This window comes from Hyla sarda, chromosome 2, assembly GCF_029499605.1.
Source record: "Hyla sarda isolate aHylSar1 chromosome 2, aHylSar1.hap1, whole genome shotgun sequence".
In the NCBI taxonomy this organism is placed as follows: Eukaryota; Metazoa; Chordata; class Amphibia; order Anura; family Hylidae; genus Hyla; species Hyla sarda.
Genome location: NC_079190.1, coordinates 231,272,012 through 231,285,968, shown reverse-complemented (window position 1 = coordinate 231,285,968; position 13,957 = coordinate 231,272,012). Strand labels below are relative to the sequence as shown.

The following is a 13,957-nucleotide window of genomic DNA, read 5'->3' as shown; positions in this document are numbered from 1 at the left end:
AACAAGCTGGGCAGAAAGAGCAGATGCCTTAGTACAACAGATTTGTAAAGTGGCAACATGGTTCAGCTTACATACATTAAAGTGCATCTGTCACCTCCCTATGAGGAATGCTTTCTCCTTGGTCAAGACGGGGAGGAATCGAGCTGCTGCGACTTGGCTGGCCGTTCTGACCTTTAGGGTGGATTAGAAAACAAGGGCAATATAAATTAACAACATGTGGCTACAATAAGCAAAGGTACTGTCTTTTTTACCTCCTTAAGCCCAGATGTGATATTCAGCCGGTTCTCCACAGTTCGCAGGAACTGGTTGTTAAAAGGACAGCCGATTCCCTTTTTGTTAGGTGTCCTTTTTGTGAGGGTGATACAGTTATTATAAAGAGAATCAGATATGCCATTCAGGAGAATGTAAAGCTAGGTGATAATTTCTCACCTAGCTTTTCTATTCTCCTAAATGACATACTGCTCATTAGTCAGGTCCGGAGACCACAGACAGACCCAAGGATTTCTATCCCTAATGGCTAAAAGGAAGGGGAAGGAAGGGGAATTTATCATTGGTTTTACCCTGTTTTTGTTGTGTAGTTTTATCGCACAATTTGTCTTAATTGCTGTTTAGGGACTTTTCATTGCTACTTTTGCTTTAGAAGCTTTTTATGAAGCCCTGACCTGGCTTGCAAAACTGAATGTGGACAGAATTTGTAAAAACTTGCACATTTTGGCGCACAGGTTAAAAAGTGACAAAACATTGGCCACTCATCTCCCTATGTAAAGGCTCAGTAAACTATAATCAATCTACATGATTGGCGCTCATTTATAGTGCAGGATCGGGCCATCTAATAGGGCACTTACGCTAATAGGGCACTTACACTGGGATGTCATATATTTATACATGAAACTCTTTTGGGCACATTTACCAATTATATTTCAAAGACAATGTGTGCCACTGTCTAGAAGTTGCAAGTGTATGTTCACACAGGCAATAAAAAAGGCCCCCAAAATGCACAGTTTACATTGATTCAATGGGGAATGTTGCAACAACCATGTGGTTTTCAAAGAATGTGAAAAAAGAAATAAAATTAATTGGAGCTTTAAAAGCCACATTATAGGCATCAAAATGAGCACCATAAACTGCACAGCAAATTTCACACCAATTTTTGTACATGTGAACATACCCTAACAGTATAACAATGTTAACAATATACTTACAAAATGTAAGTCTAAATTACAAATGTATGCATGTCTAAATTCAGTATAAAAATATATATTTTAGTCAAGCACTGAATTAGGCATTAGAAGTTCTGAATCAAATCTGACATGTTACCGTTCTATATGACAAAATTGTGTCACATATCAGTTGCACAGTTGTGATTAACATCACACTCGTGTAATTCCTCTTCTAAAAGAAGTGCCTTAGGTGTTAACAATCTCAATACTACATAATTTTTATTTCTATTTTTTTTTTTACTTATCACAGATTAAGTAATCCAGCCCTTCATGTTCATGGGTGTTTCCTGTCATTACTCCAGAATGTTCCCTCCGTCTGACAGGAAAGTTTATGTTTTATCAGCATTTTACTCTCATGTGTGTTTTATTTGGAAATGAAATTGAAAGCTCCCCTACAAAAACAGATCCATTTTCAATTCTAAGTATAGTGAAGTAGTATGCCAGTGCAATAGAAACACTGAAGAAAATTTTATAGAAGTAGCTGTCACGTCTCAGTCAATGAGTCACACAGTGTGTTTCATTGTCCCAGGATATGATGTCACACAGGTATGTTTCCTAATCAGATGTGTCGCACCTAGGGGACAAAAAGAATCATAAATGTGTGACTCATTCAGGTTTCCTTTATCTTTGAAAAGACCAAAACTCTGAACTTCCAGTTATGTTGAAAAAACAGCCGGGATGAAGGGGACTATTACAACAGGAAAATAAAGAGATAGCAGATATCAAAAGGAACGACTAGTGGAAGGAATCAGAGAGAGAGAGAGAGAGAGAGAGAGAGAGAGAGAGAGAGAGAGAGAGTGAGAGAACAGCAGGAAGAATGCTCAATGTTAAAGAGAAAGTGCAGCAAAAAGTTATCCATAATTGAGAGTCCCACTGGCTCCTTTAGTGGGATTTTTGCTAACAATTGCCTGAAAGAGACATTATCTTAAAGCAAGGATAGCATTTCATTTGTAATTGTCTACTAAAACAAATTCTCAGATTTTAGGCATAGGATAATAGTTATGTAAAAGGAGAACTGCAGTTTTTGAACCTACCTGTAACTTAAGCCTAGCACTGTCCTAAGAGTCATGACCACCTTATGTACTTTTGCCCAGCTTTCCAAAATGGGTTTGGTTAGATTGTCCTTTCCCAGTTTAGTTCCCTAATAGTGAAATAGAGATGCCTGGTGTGGAAGGGTCCTGGTGTGACATAATTTCCAGTAAAGATAGGAGAGAGAATAAACTCTCCATCATCGAAGGAATGAGTGAACATTCCTTAGATATATCCACCAACGTTTGAGAAAAGCCATAGTTTGGTTGTACTGTAGAAAATGACCAGAACTATATGGCACACAGTTTACCATAAGGTCGGACCCTCCTGCAATCAGACACTTATCCCCTATCCTGTGGGTATCGGAGTTCCCCTTAGAGTAGAGGAAGAGACCCAGTTGTTATTCCAAAAGGGCTGCTCGAAAGGTCAAGTAAAACACTTTTGGAGACATTGACTTTGAATTCAGATTATGCAGCAAAATCTTCCAGGAAAAGGTTAAAAATAGTAATGGGTCATCAGTGAACAAATCAGTTTTTACTTTCACTTCCTATAGTGATTCTTGCTATGTCAGGGGTCTTAGTTAGAATTTTCTAGAGAGGCTACATTGCTAAGTGAAAATGTAGGGTGGTCAAGGGACTCCAGTGTCTCGTTCCTTTCTGGGGTGAAAAGGGAGTTGAAAGAATATCAGGGAGGTGGATCTGAGCTAAAGGATTTGCATGTAGGGTGTAAAGAAAAAACATAAACATCTACTCGAATCCCATACAACCCATCACTTACCACACCCATTCCTAGCACACATTGTCAAGTTTTTCAGCATATATGGACAATATGGCTGGGGAGGGGTAAAGATGAGTCCTCAGATGCACACCATCCAAGACAGAAATCACTTTCCAAAGGTTAACAACAGCAAATCTGCCCCTCACAAAACCAAGATAAATTAATTTAGGTAATATCTAAGCTTAGTGGTGAGCCGTAATTTTGGACAATAGTTTAGAATCAGTATTAACCCCTTAAGGACACATGACGTACTGGAACGTCATGTGTCCACTCCCAATCTATAACGCGGGGCCACAGCGGGTCGGGCCCGGCCTCTAACAACGGCCGGGACCCGTGGCTAATAGCGCGCAGCATTGATCGCAGTGCCGCACGCTATTAACCCTTTAGACGTGGCGTTCAAAGTTGAACGCCGCGTCTAAAGTGAAAGTGTGCCAGTTAGCTCAGTGGGCTGTTCGGGATAGCCGCGGCGAAATTGCGGCATCCCGAACAGCTTACAGGACAGCAGGAGGGTCCCTACCTGCCTCCTCACTGTCCGATCGCCGAATGACTGACTGCTCAGTGCCTGAGATCCAGGCATGAGCAGTCAAGCGGCAGAATCATCGATCACTGGTTTCTTATGAGAAACCAGTGATCAATGTAAAAGATCAGTGTGTGCAGTGTTATAGGTCCCTATGGGACCTATAACACTGCAAAAAAAAGTGGAAAAAAAAGTGAATAAAGATCATTTAACCCCTTCCCTATTAAAAGTTTGAATCACCCCCCTTTTCCGATTAAAAAAAAAACACAGTGTAAATAAAAATAAACATATATGGTATCGCCGCGTGCGAAAATGTCCGAATTATAAAAATATATCGTTAATTAAAAAAAATTCCAAAGTCCAAAATAGTGCATTTTTGGTCACTTTTTATATCAGGAAAAAATGAATAAAAAGTTCAATAAGTCCTATCAATGCAAAAATGGCACCGTTAAAAACTTCAGATAACGGCGCAAAAAATTAGCCCTCATACCACCCATACACGGAAAAAGAAAAAAGTTATAGGGGTCAGAAATTACAATTTTAAACGTATTAATTTTCCTGCATGAAGTTATGATTTTTTCCAGAAGTACGACAAAATCCAACCTATGTAAGTAGGGTATCATTTTAACCGTATGGACCTACAGAATAAATATCAGGTGTCATTTTTACCCAAAAATGTACTACGTAGAAACGGAAGCCCCCAAAAGTTACAAAACTGCGGGGTTTTTTCAATTTTGTCTCACAATGATTTTTTTTTCCGTTTCACCGTAGATTTTTGGTCAAAATGACTGACGTCATTACAAAGTAGAATTGGTGGCACAAAAAAAATAAGCCATCATATGGATTTATAGGTGCAAAATTGAAAGAGTTATGATTTTTTAAAGGCTAGGAGCAAAAAACGAAAATGCAAAAACGGAAAAAACCCCGATCCTTAAGGGGTTAATCAAGGAAATGGGTCAGTAACCCCCTGGGGAGGAGAATAGCAACACTGTTGTGATGCTCTGCAGTGGCCATTGTTGCTGTGAGAAATTGGCCCTCATTTACTATTGCAAACTCGACATGTTTTGTCGGGTTGTGCGCCAGCTTCTGTCGCATTGCGCCAGAAATTCTGTCTGCGCCAGAGTTTGCGCCAGAATTGAAAAAACCCTGACTAACTCTCCATTTTGCTAAGAAAACCCCAAAAAGGGGCGTGACTGCCAGTAAAAGGGGGCGTGGTCTCCGGAAAGGGGCATGTTCCCAACATTTTCACAAAAACCTAACATATTTACTAAGGTTTCTACAGCAAATATGGTGGATTTGAGCTGAGGAAAACCAGACAGATCAGAGCATGTGTAAAAAAAAAAGCAAAGTGTAGGGAAAGTGGAAAATGTAGGGAAACCTTACTGAATACCGTGGAAAATAAATTTTAGGGAATTAAAACCGACAAGGAAACCTACACTCCACTCTTAGTAAATAAGGGCCATTGTCTGTTGGGTGGTGTGACCCAGAGCTTTTGGATCATTCTCATTGTGGGCTTGGAGTCGCAGCGGAAGTGATCGCCACCCGGCGCTACACCAGTGTTAGTATAGGGACCAACTCGTATCAGGTGGCCTTGATGTGGCGAGTGGGCTCGCAGATTTTGAACAAATGGTACACTAATAAATAACCTGTTAGTTTTCAAAATTTTGCTGAGAAGCAATTAGATCATTGTACATGTTGTGGATGTGCAGCTATGTTCTGTTTCTCTATTTGTGGGAGTGAAATCCTTCTCTGGCTTCGGCAATAGTAAAAATTATAGAGTAGTTATAGGGACAGAGCGATATCGTCTGCTAAAATCTTTACCCCTCAAGGACCAAGCCCATTTTTACCTCAAGGACCAAGCCAATTTTATATTTGCATTTTTATTTTTTCCTCCACGCCTTCTAAAATCCATAACTTTTTTATATTTCCATCTACAGACCCATATAAGGGCTTGTTTTTTGCGTGAACAATTGTAATTTGTAATGACACCTTTCATTTTTCCATAAAATATACTGCGAACCCAAAAAAATTTATTTTTAGGGAGGAAATTTAAATGATAAGCCCAATTTTGCTAATTTTGGAGGGTTTTGTTTTCACACTGTACACTTGACAGTAAAATAACACGCGTTCTTTATTCTCTGGGTCAATACAATTAAAAGGATACCCATGGTTACATACTTTTTGTACAAAATCAGTATGTTTAAAATCGCCCTATTTTGACCATCTATAACTTTTTAATTTTTCCGTATATGCGGTGGTATGAGGGCTAATTTTTTGCGCTGTGATCTGTACTTTTTATCAATACCACATTTGTGTATATTAAACTTTTAGATCAATTTTTATAATTTTTGGGGGGGAATAAAATGTGAAAAAAAAGCAGCAATTTTTGACTTTTTTATTTCTTATGTTTACGCCATTCACTGTATGGGATCATTAACATATTTTGATAGTTCAGACATTTACGCACGCGGCGATACCAAATATGTTTATAAAAAAATAAATGTTTACGCTTTTTTGTGGTAAAATGGAAAAAAGGGACAATTTCCATTTTTATTGGGGAAGGGGATTTTTCAATTTTTTTTTACTTTTATGTTTACATTTTTTAACATTTGTTTTACACTTTTTATGTCCCCATAGGGGACTATCTATAGCAATCACTTGATTGCTAATACTGTTCAGTGCTATGCACAGGGAATATCGGCAATCTTCTGCTCTGGTCTTGATCTCAGACCAGAGCAGAAGACCCCAGGAGATGGCCGGAGGCAGGTGAGGGGACCTCATCGAAACGTGTGCATTGCCGCAGATGCCGTAATCTGTATTGATCACCGCATCTGAGGGGTTAATTGCTGACATCGACGCGATCGCTGATGTCCGCCAGAAACGGCTGGTCTCCGGCTGCTGATAGCAGCCGGGACCTGCAGTGCATGACACGAGCACTGCTCCGATGCTCGCGGTCATGTACAGGACGTAAATGTACATCCTGGTGTGCGAAGTACCTCCGCACCAGGACGTACATTTACGTCCGTGGTCACTAAGGGGTTAAAGAAATCCCCCTTATAGCCGTCCTGCCCAGGTGCTTTACAGAAATTAAAATGTTTAAACAGTTCTTTAATACTTTATGAAAACGGAACGCTAAGTAAAGTTTTTTCCCAGGAGAAGGTGAAAGGAGATCCCTTCTGTCCCTTAACCAGTCTTTTTTTAATTTGAATTTTTGAAACATTTGAGGAGTCCGAATACAGATCACAATAGTTGTCCTAAAGAAACTACAGTATTTACTCAGGACATTGTTGACAAACCTCTGCTGTATCCATCAATATAGAGATGTGAGAATGAGAAGAGGTCACTTAGCTTCTTTTGCTAAAAGTCTACCTGGTTTGTTCCTGTAACAAAAGAAGTTGGTGTCAAAGTGATTTTGTTTTGATTTTCTTTCCGCTTTACTAAGGCCTCATAGAAATCCTTAGCAAGTCACCAAGCCAACTTGGTAGCTTCTGAGGGCGAGGAAAGAAACTTAGTGTAGGCTTGTCAAAGGGCTTCCTCTTTCTGTTTAAGCTGAGCAGAATTTTTTTTTATTGGTGTTGTCATTGTGTTGTTATTAGTTGAAATTTGTCCCCTCAACACTGTCTTAGCCATACCCCAATACAGTTGTAAATTAAACACATGATTAGCATTGTCTTCAGGGTACTCTAACCACCACCACTTCAATAAAGAGTATATACTATCATCCCTTGCCAGACCAATCAGGAATTCTGTATAAAATCCGTCCCACGGAGAAGCAGATCAGAAAGCGTTAAAAACAATGGGAGAGTGATATGATATGACCAGATCTTCCATGGAACTAACAAGTAATGTGGGTAACAGTAAGCTAGACAAAAAGAGATAATCAATCGTAGACCATGAGTCTTGGGCATAGGAATAATGGGAAAAGTCATGTGAGTCGGGATGTAATAATTTTCACAAGTCAGACAAATGTAAATGAGTCATCCAATGTCCCAAACTACTATTCCTGTTTCTTGGGGTAGAGCAGGTGGCTGATTACTCCTGTGATCCTCAATATGATGCATGATCACATTAAAGTCCCCAGCCACTATATTACCTGAAATGGGGATAGAATGTTTTTGGAGAGCTAAATCATCTAGGAACTGTCTATATTCCCCATTAGGGCCATATTCATTTGTGACCTCAACATCCTCTTAATGTGTACCCAGCAGAGTCTGCCATTATCATCTGTATGAACAAAGACTAAATCCTCCTAAAATAAGGAACCCCAGCGTTATGGTCTTGTGCTAAGAAGCCAACCAACTGACCAACCCACCCTTTATGAAACCTAAAGAAATCGCAGGTGCCAAAGTGTGCTTCCTGTAAAAGTGCAATATTGCGGATAAACAGTTTAAGATGTCACAATGCCATGTTGTGCTACGGTAGGCTTTAAGCCTCTTCACATTCCAAGTGACTATATGCATCAACAGAAAGACTAGAAAAAGTCAGATATAACATGAAATAAAAATAGATCATTGGACCATTCCCTCCCTCCCCCCACAACAACTAACCAAAAGACAAGGATAATTAGGAAGACATTTTTTTAAGAACTACAAAGATATCATAAATCCATTGGACAGGATATGAGAAAAGTACCAGAACCTAAGATAGTCTGACCCAGCAGGCCATATGAAGAGTTAGCAGTAAAGGCCATCATGAGACACATTAAAAGTGCAAAACTGAAGAAAGAAATAAAGAATAGGGTATGAAAATGGTATAAACAATAGGGACGAATTGACAATAATTATCAAACAGAAAGGCAGCAGCAGGTAACACTCAAGGCCTGCCAATGCTTCTTTCATGGTATGGTAGGTTGATAGAGATTCATCTTGATGGAAGACTCAGAGGGTGGCAGGATACAATAAAGAAAATCACACTTGTTGATGTTACAGGGACATGCATAAAGGTCTGAACAGCTTGCGGCGCCTGGTCACTTCAGGGGAAAAGTTTCCAAATATTAGAAGGTGATGACCATCCAGCATCAGACCTTCACAAATGCCCCCAAAACTTTATCAGTAATGTCAAGATACTCCACTATGACTTGTCACGAGTGGAAACGTTAATTGTTGCTATAGGGGTACGCCACAGTCTGGACCGCTGGACAGATCAGGTTCCAGTCTATGCGCCCTTTCGACATGGCACTTATATTTAGGTCTGGGAGATTAGGCAAGGTATAGGCAAGACAGCTTTCGGGACCCCCCGAATACACAGGTAGTTTCTGCAAGAATGGTACTCATGGTCCGCTACTTAATCCAAAAAGCACTTGTTGTCCTTCTCGAGATTATGCACTCTGTGTGTAATTGTTGAGCACCATCTTACAGATTCTCACGGCCCTCTACTGCCGACAAACAGGAACCATGTTGCGACACCTCACCTTGTAGCTGCTGTAAGGTAATGTTAACAGTGGCAATCTACATCTTCTGAATACTAAGCATAATACATCTGGCCACTTCTTTCACCAAGGCACCACAGTCCACCGGAAACTGCTATTGATCATCTCACCCAACCAGTGAATCCCTGTCTAAGCAAGCCAGTGAATGTGCCCTGCTCGAGGCTGGCAAGGACGTGATATGCTCATCACCATCTGCCCTCTCCAGCATCTTGTCCTGGCCTTTGGTTTTACTCTGATGGCCTATCCTTAGAAGATATGCCTTTCACTGTCAGGCACAGAGCTATGTGCAGGCACATCTTCACAGCATGGTACTTGAACCGTAAGTCCCAGGGCTGTTTTTATGATGTAACCCCTCCAATGCTGTAACCCCCCCCCCCCCCCACAAACACACACACACACGCAAACACACATTTAGCTTGTCATGATGCTCACTATGAGCAGAAGTTCACTGCTTATGTATCTAAAGAATTATTTTGTGAAGTAGCACCTACCTTGCTATGATGCTGCTACTTTCCTTTCTGCTCACTTAGAGGGGCATTTATCATTGTAGGTGTAAGTGAAGCATTTTTCTACACTTTTTTTGTGTGCTGGTAATGTGTAGGAGCACCAAATGTATTAAATGGTCGCAGAGCATTTGATAAATTTTCTGCAGGTCACATTTTCTGAAATTTCACTCTTCACATACACCAAAAAGCTAAGCTATGTCTGGGCTGTCTTTTTTTGGTGTCTTTTTTTGTGAAAAGGCGCAGTTCCTAAATCCCTTCCATATCATGTGTATTGCCAAAATCAGTGGGTTACAACTCAAAATCAGCAGAAATGTGTAAACCAAAGGTGCAAAAAAAAGGACACTTGTGCCAAAATAGCGCCAAATATAGACGAAAAAAAGGGTAAACGCTGTGATAAATGCTGGCCTTAGAACCTTGCAAAAACAGTGCTTTAATATGACCTTTCCTCTACCACATGGCATGTACTGAGCCTTACTATAAATCATCCCTGGGCCAAGTACTAGCCTATCCAATCCACTACACTTTCCCCAAAATTATGTTATGGCATAGCAATAAAGAATAGGTAATGTCCTGTGATCGGGGAGAAGGGAAAGGAAATCTAAGCATGAGTACTGTTGGCAAACAACCCACCCTTCTCTGAAAGAAAGGTGAATGAAAATGAGCTGGGCACCATGGAGTGGTCCCTAGAGGCTCAATAACATCAGTGAGAGCACTGGAATCACCCTGTCACCACTCTGAAGGGTTAAAGTAACAAATCAGGTTGTTTTTTAAACTTAAATTCTTTTGAGAGTACAGGTATGCTTTAGGGGTCTTAGTATTGTGAAATATATATATATATATATATATATATATATATATATATATAAATATATATATATATATATATATATTACTGCACTTTCTGTAACAGGAAGTATGTTGCTCAAGGTGTAGACAAGTAGATGTGCCAGTAGGCAAGATAGTGGTTGAGCAGGTGCAATGTTTTTGTGATGTATCAGAGACAGCAAAGAGTTCATGAACTGCAATTCTGAAGTCAACCACTGTGTAAGGACATTTGTAATGGATATACAGTAGTGTGCATGAAAAAGTCATACAAATTAGCACTACCTCTTCAAGTTGCTATCTGCAGTACTTCCAGTTTCCACAAAGAAAAGCATATCTGCATAAAGAAAGTGTCCCTAAACGAAGAAGACTTCCTTATCACACTATGGATTAAGAAAGAAAATCAAACTTTCCATAGCCAGCATTAGTTTTACTGAGGGGGAACTACAATAGCACTGTACCCTTCTTTGTCACTGTTTTAGGGCTTCTAAAATCAATTAGGGAATGTTCGATGCATATAAGCAGTAGATTAATCTGGGGCTGTTGCAATTTGCTAAAATATTAACGGAAGTATTCCCTTTAGCTACACAGTTGCAATACTATTGAGCTGCCTGCAGGGGAAATTGCACAACCCCCTAAACAGACTGGCCTAATTACAGCTGTCTATAGTCTGGATCCCATTTTCAGACAAGAGATTCCTGTAGAATGCAATCTGTAGTCTCATGACACGGGGGACTGCAGGGCATTTGAATTTACCCAGTAGCCAGGTTTATTTTTTTTTGCATATGAATTAATGTCAGCATTCCATGAATAACATTTCTGTGTAAGCAATTCTATAATATATTCTATAGCATGTCTCCAAAGGTGGAGCTACTGTATGTATATTATTAGCTGCTAACTAAAGGTCATCGAGATATGTACAATCTTAGGTCTACATAATGAACATTAGACTCTTTAGTGAACGTTCACATGCGACAAAACAGCCCCACTAAGATCGCAAAGCTTTGCTAAGCAATGGCTGATTAAGGTATGACATGTCTTACAGTCTATAAATGTTTTTACAACATATGCAGGAGAGTTAGTCACCAGGAACACTTTTTGGTCCCTGAGTAGCTTCGGCAAAAGGTGACATCGTACCTGGAACCTTGCAGGTGCCTTCTGGCACGGAGGTGAAGGTTTGTTGTTGGGGGGCCTCTCTCCTGTTGGAGAAGGGCTTGCGATGGACTGCATCCTCGTGCACGTTTTTTTGTGTGAACATTTGCACTTTTTACTTGCACTTGGGTGATTCGAGAGCACGTACCTCGGCTCTTCAATATGCAGGAGAGTTAGTGTAGCATGTATGAGGTATGGAACCTGTGCTGTATATTGTGCTGTCATGCTATGCTATGTCTGGTGAATGTATTACTTATTATATATGCAGTTGATAATTAATTGCTAATAAAGCTATTTTCAATCAAAAAAAATTATGTTTATGAAATAAAATACATAATAAGCAAACTCATGAGTAATTAGTAAATCTGATATCATATAATATCCAAATGGCCCACATAAAAAATAGCATTAAGATGTTCACCAAGGTGGCAGACAGCTATACACAATGCAGAGTAAGGTTTTTAAGAATAGCAGCAAGACTTCCAATTAGCACGTTGTAACTATTGCCACATTTGTCTCAGACACTCAGGTGATGTGTTAGAGGCTCACACCCAGACAACACACTGATCTGGAGAAAAGCACACACTCACATATGCAATGCACATTTTATCAAGATGTTTTCCAGTTGTTCAGTCCTTGCCTGCTTCTCATTGATTACTCCAAGTATTCTGCTGACAGTTGTCTATCTGGATGCAAGAGGCTTCTATGGACAATTATGAAATGGCTTTATTGCTGCATATTGGACTCATTTCTAACATAAACACTAATGATATTAAGGTTGTTTGGTGATAAAGATAGGACAGGGCATCTCTGTTAGAGCAGCGCTGTAGTTACCATGGTGACAGACATGTACCCTGCAGTGCAGAGAGACCAGCCTAGAAGAGGACATATGGAACAATATATAGGCTGACATAAGGCTACTGTGCTCAGCAACATGCACATAGCTCTCATTTTATACTGTCGTCATGGAAATGCTGTGAAGATGTCACTCATAGAGACTGCTACTAGCGCATGCTCATGTACATACAGAACTGGGTAATATAGCATGGATGGCTGTTACCATAGAGATCCCTTCTACATGTATGCTTTGTATATATTCCCTCTTACACAAACATTAGCTGACCTAGAATGCACAATGACATCACATAATGGTGTACCCAATGCCTCAGAAATATGATACTGATCCATAATTCGAGAGCTGTCATTTACAGGTTGAAAACACCCTATACATTTTTATTTTTTTAATACAGCTGGAGGACAAAGCGGGAAGCACCTGGTAGCACCATACTGTTGTTGGATGAGTCATGTGTCATTTTAAAGCAACCTTTTATACGTTCTCTAGTCTCTAGCTACGTGGAAAGCTGATTTGTAGCCAGTGTTTGTATCAATAAAATAGCAAAACATTTTGATAACCCATATGTTTGAAAAATATTTTACAATTCCATCCGATTTTCAGTGATTGAGCCACAACAGATACTATAGTTATGCCCTCAAAAAGCTCCATTATTGTACAAGGGAACCTATTATCACTTTTATGCTGCCCGAACCCCAAATCATTGGTTGGTCCCTGGCAGCTTCTTCATGCCCCACTAACCTTGATTGATAGATCTTTTCTTGTTTGGGTATAGGGAAAGATCTACGAACTAATGCCGGCCAGGTAGACAGAAGCCACCATGAACCATTTTGATATTGTGTAGTTCAGGCAGCATGAAAGTCATGACAGGTCCCCTTTCAATACTATTCAGCATATCCTTTGGTAGCTATTTCTATTTTTTCTAATGGGTTTACTGACAAAGCATTATTTTACTGGATCAAGCTATAAGGCCTAGTTTACAGGCTATTATTTTGTGAACTTGCTATCTAACGCCTATCCATTTACACGGCCTTGCTTATGTCAGTAGCTTTGCAAACTGCGCCTACTGACAAGGGTATTGTTAGATCTTTGTAGAAACCCCTTGCAATTCTTTCTCAAAATGTTTGCTTGTTGAATATGTGGAGGGATTGAATATGTTGAGGTTTGTTTTAATTCTTTACCACTTATGCCTCAGCTAGCTGTATAATCTCTCTTATTTTGTTTTGTATGATATTGCAACTTGTATGTTTGGAACCCACTTCTTTTATTAGTTCCTATGCTCTGTGTACATGATTCTCCCCTTATATTTGCCTTTTGAACTTTTTGTTTCTGTGTTTTGTAAAAACAATTAAAGGTTTTCAATCAAAATTATCTGATAAAAAAATGACAAGTTATACTTAATCTTTTTTTTAGTAAAGATAAATATCAATCTGCTCAACTCCTCCTGGTCTATAACATGATCTTGATAGATTAGATTTTCATGGTGACTGATTCCCATTAAAGGCCTAGTACACAAGTCCTTAGTAGTGCCTCTATGACAAGATTTGGGCTTGCAATCCATTTGCCCCAGTGCCTGTTAAACTTGCTTGGTGCTTTTCTTTTAACGTATATGTGCATCTCTATTAGGATAGTGACATTCGTATATTATGTTAA

The 13,957-nt window shown here is 39.6% G+C and overlaps 1 long non-coding RNA gene across 1 annotated transcript in view; it reads right to left on the bottom strand.

Annotated features, from left to right (window-relative positions):
- The window catches only part of LOC130355824 (uncharacterized), a 48,629-nt gene that overhangs the window by 19,005 nt on the left and 15,667 nt on the right, over positions 1-13,957 (bottom strand). Inside the window, exon 3 of the long non-coding RNA XR_008888672.1 lies at positions 76-171. This is a non-coding gene — a long non-coding RNA (uncharacterized LOC130355824). The remainder of the gene's footprint in view (positions 1-75; positions 172-13,957) is intronic.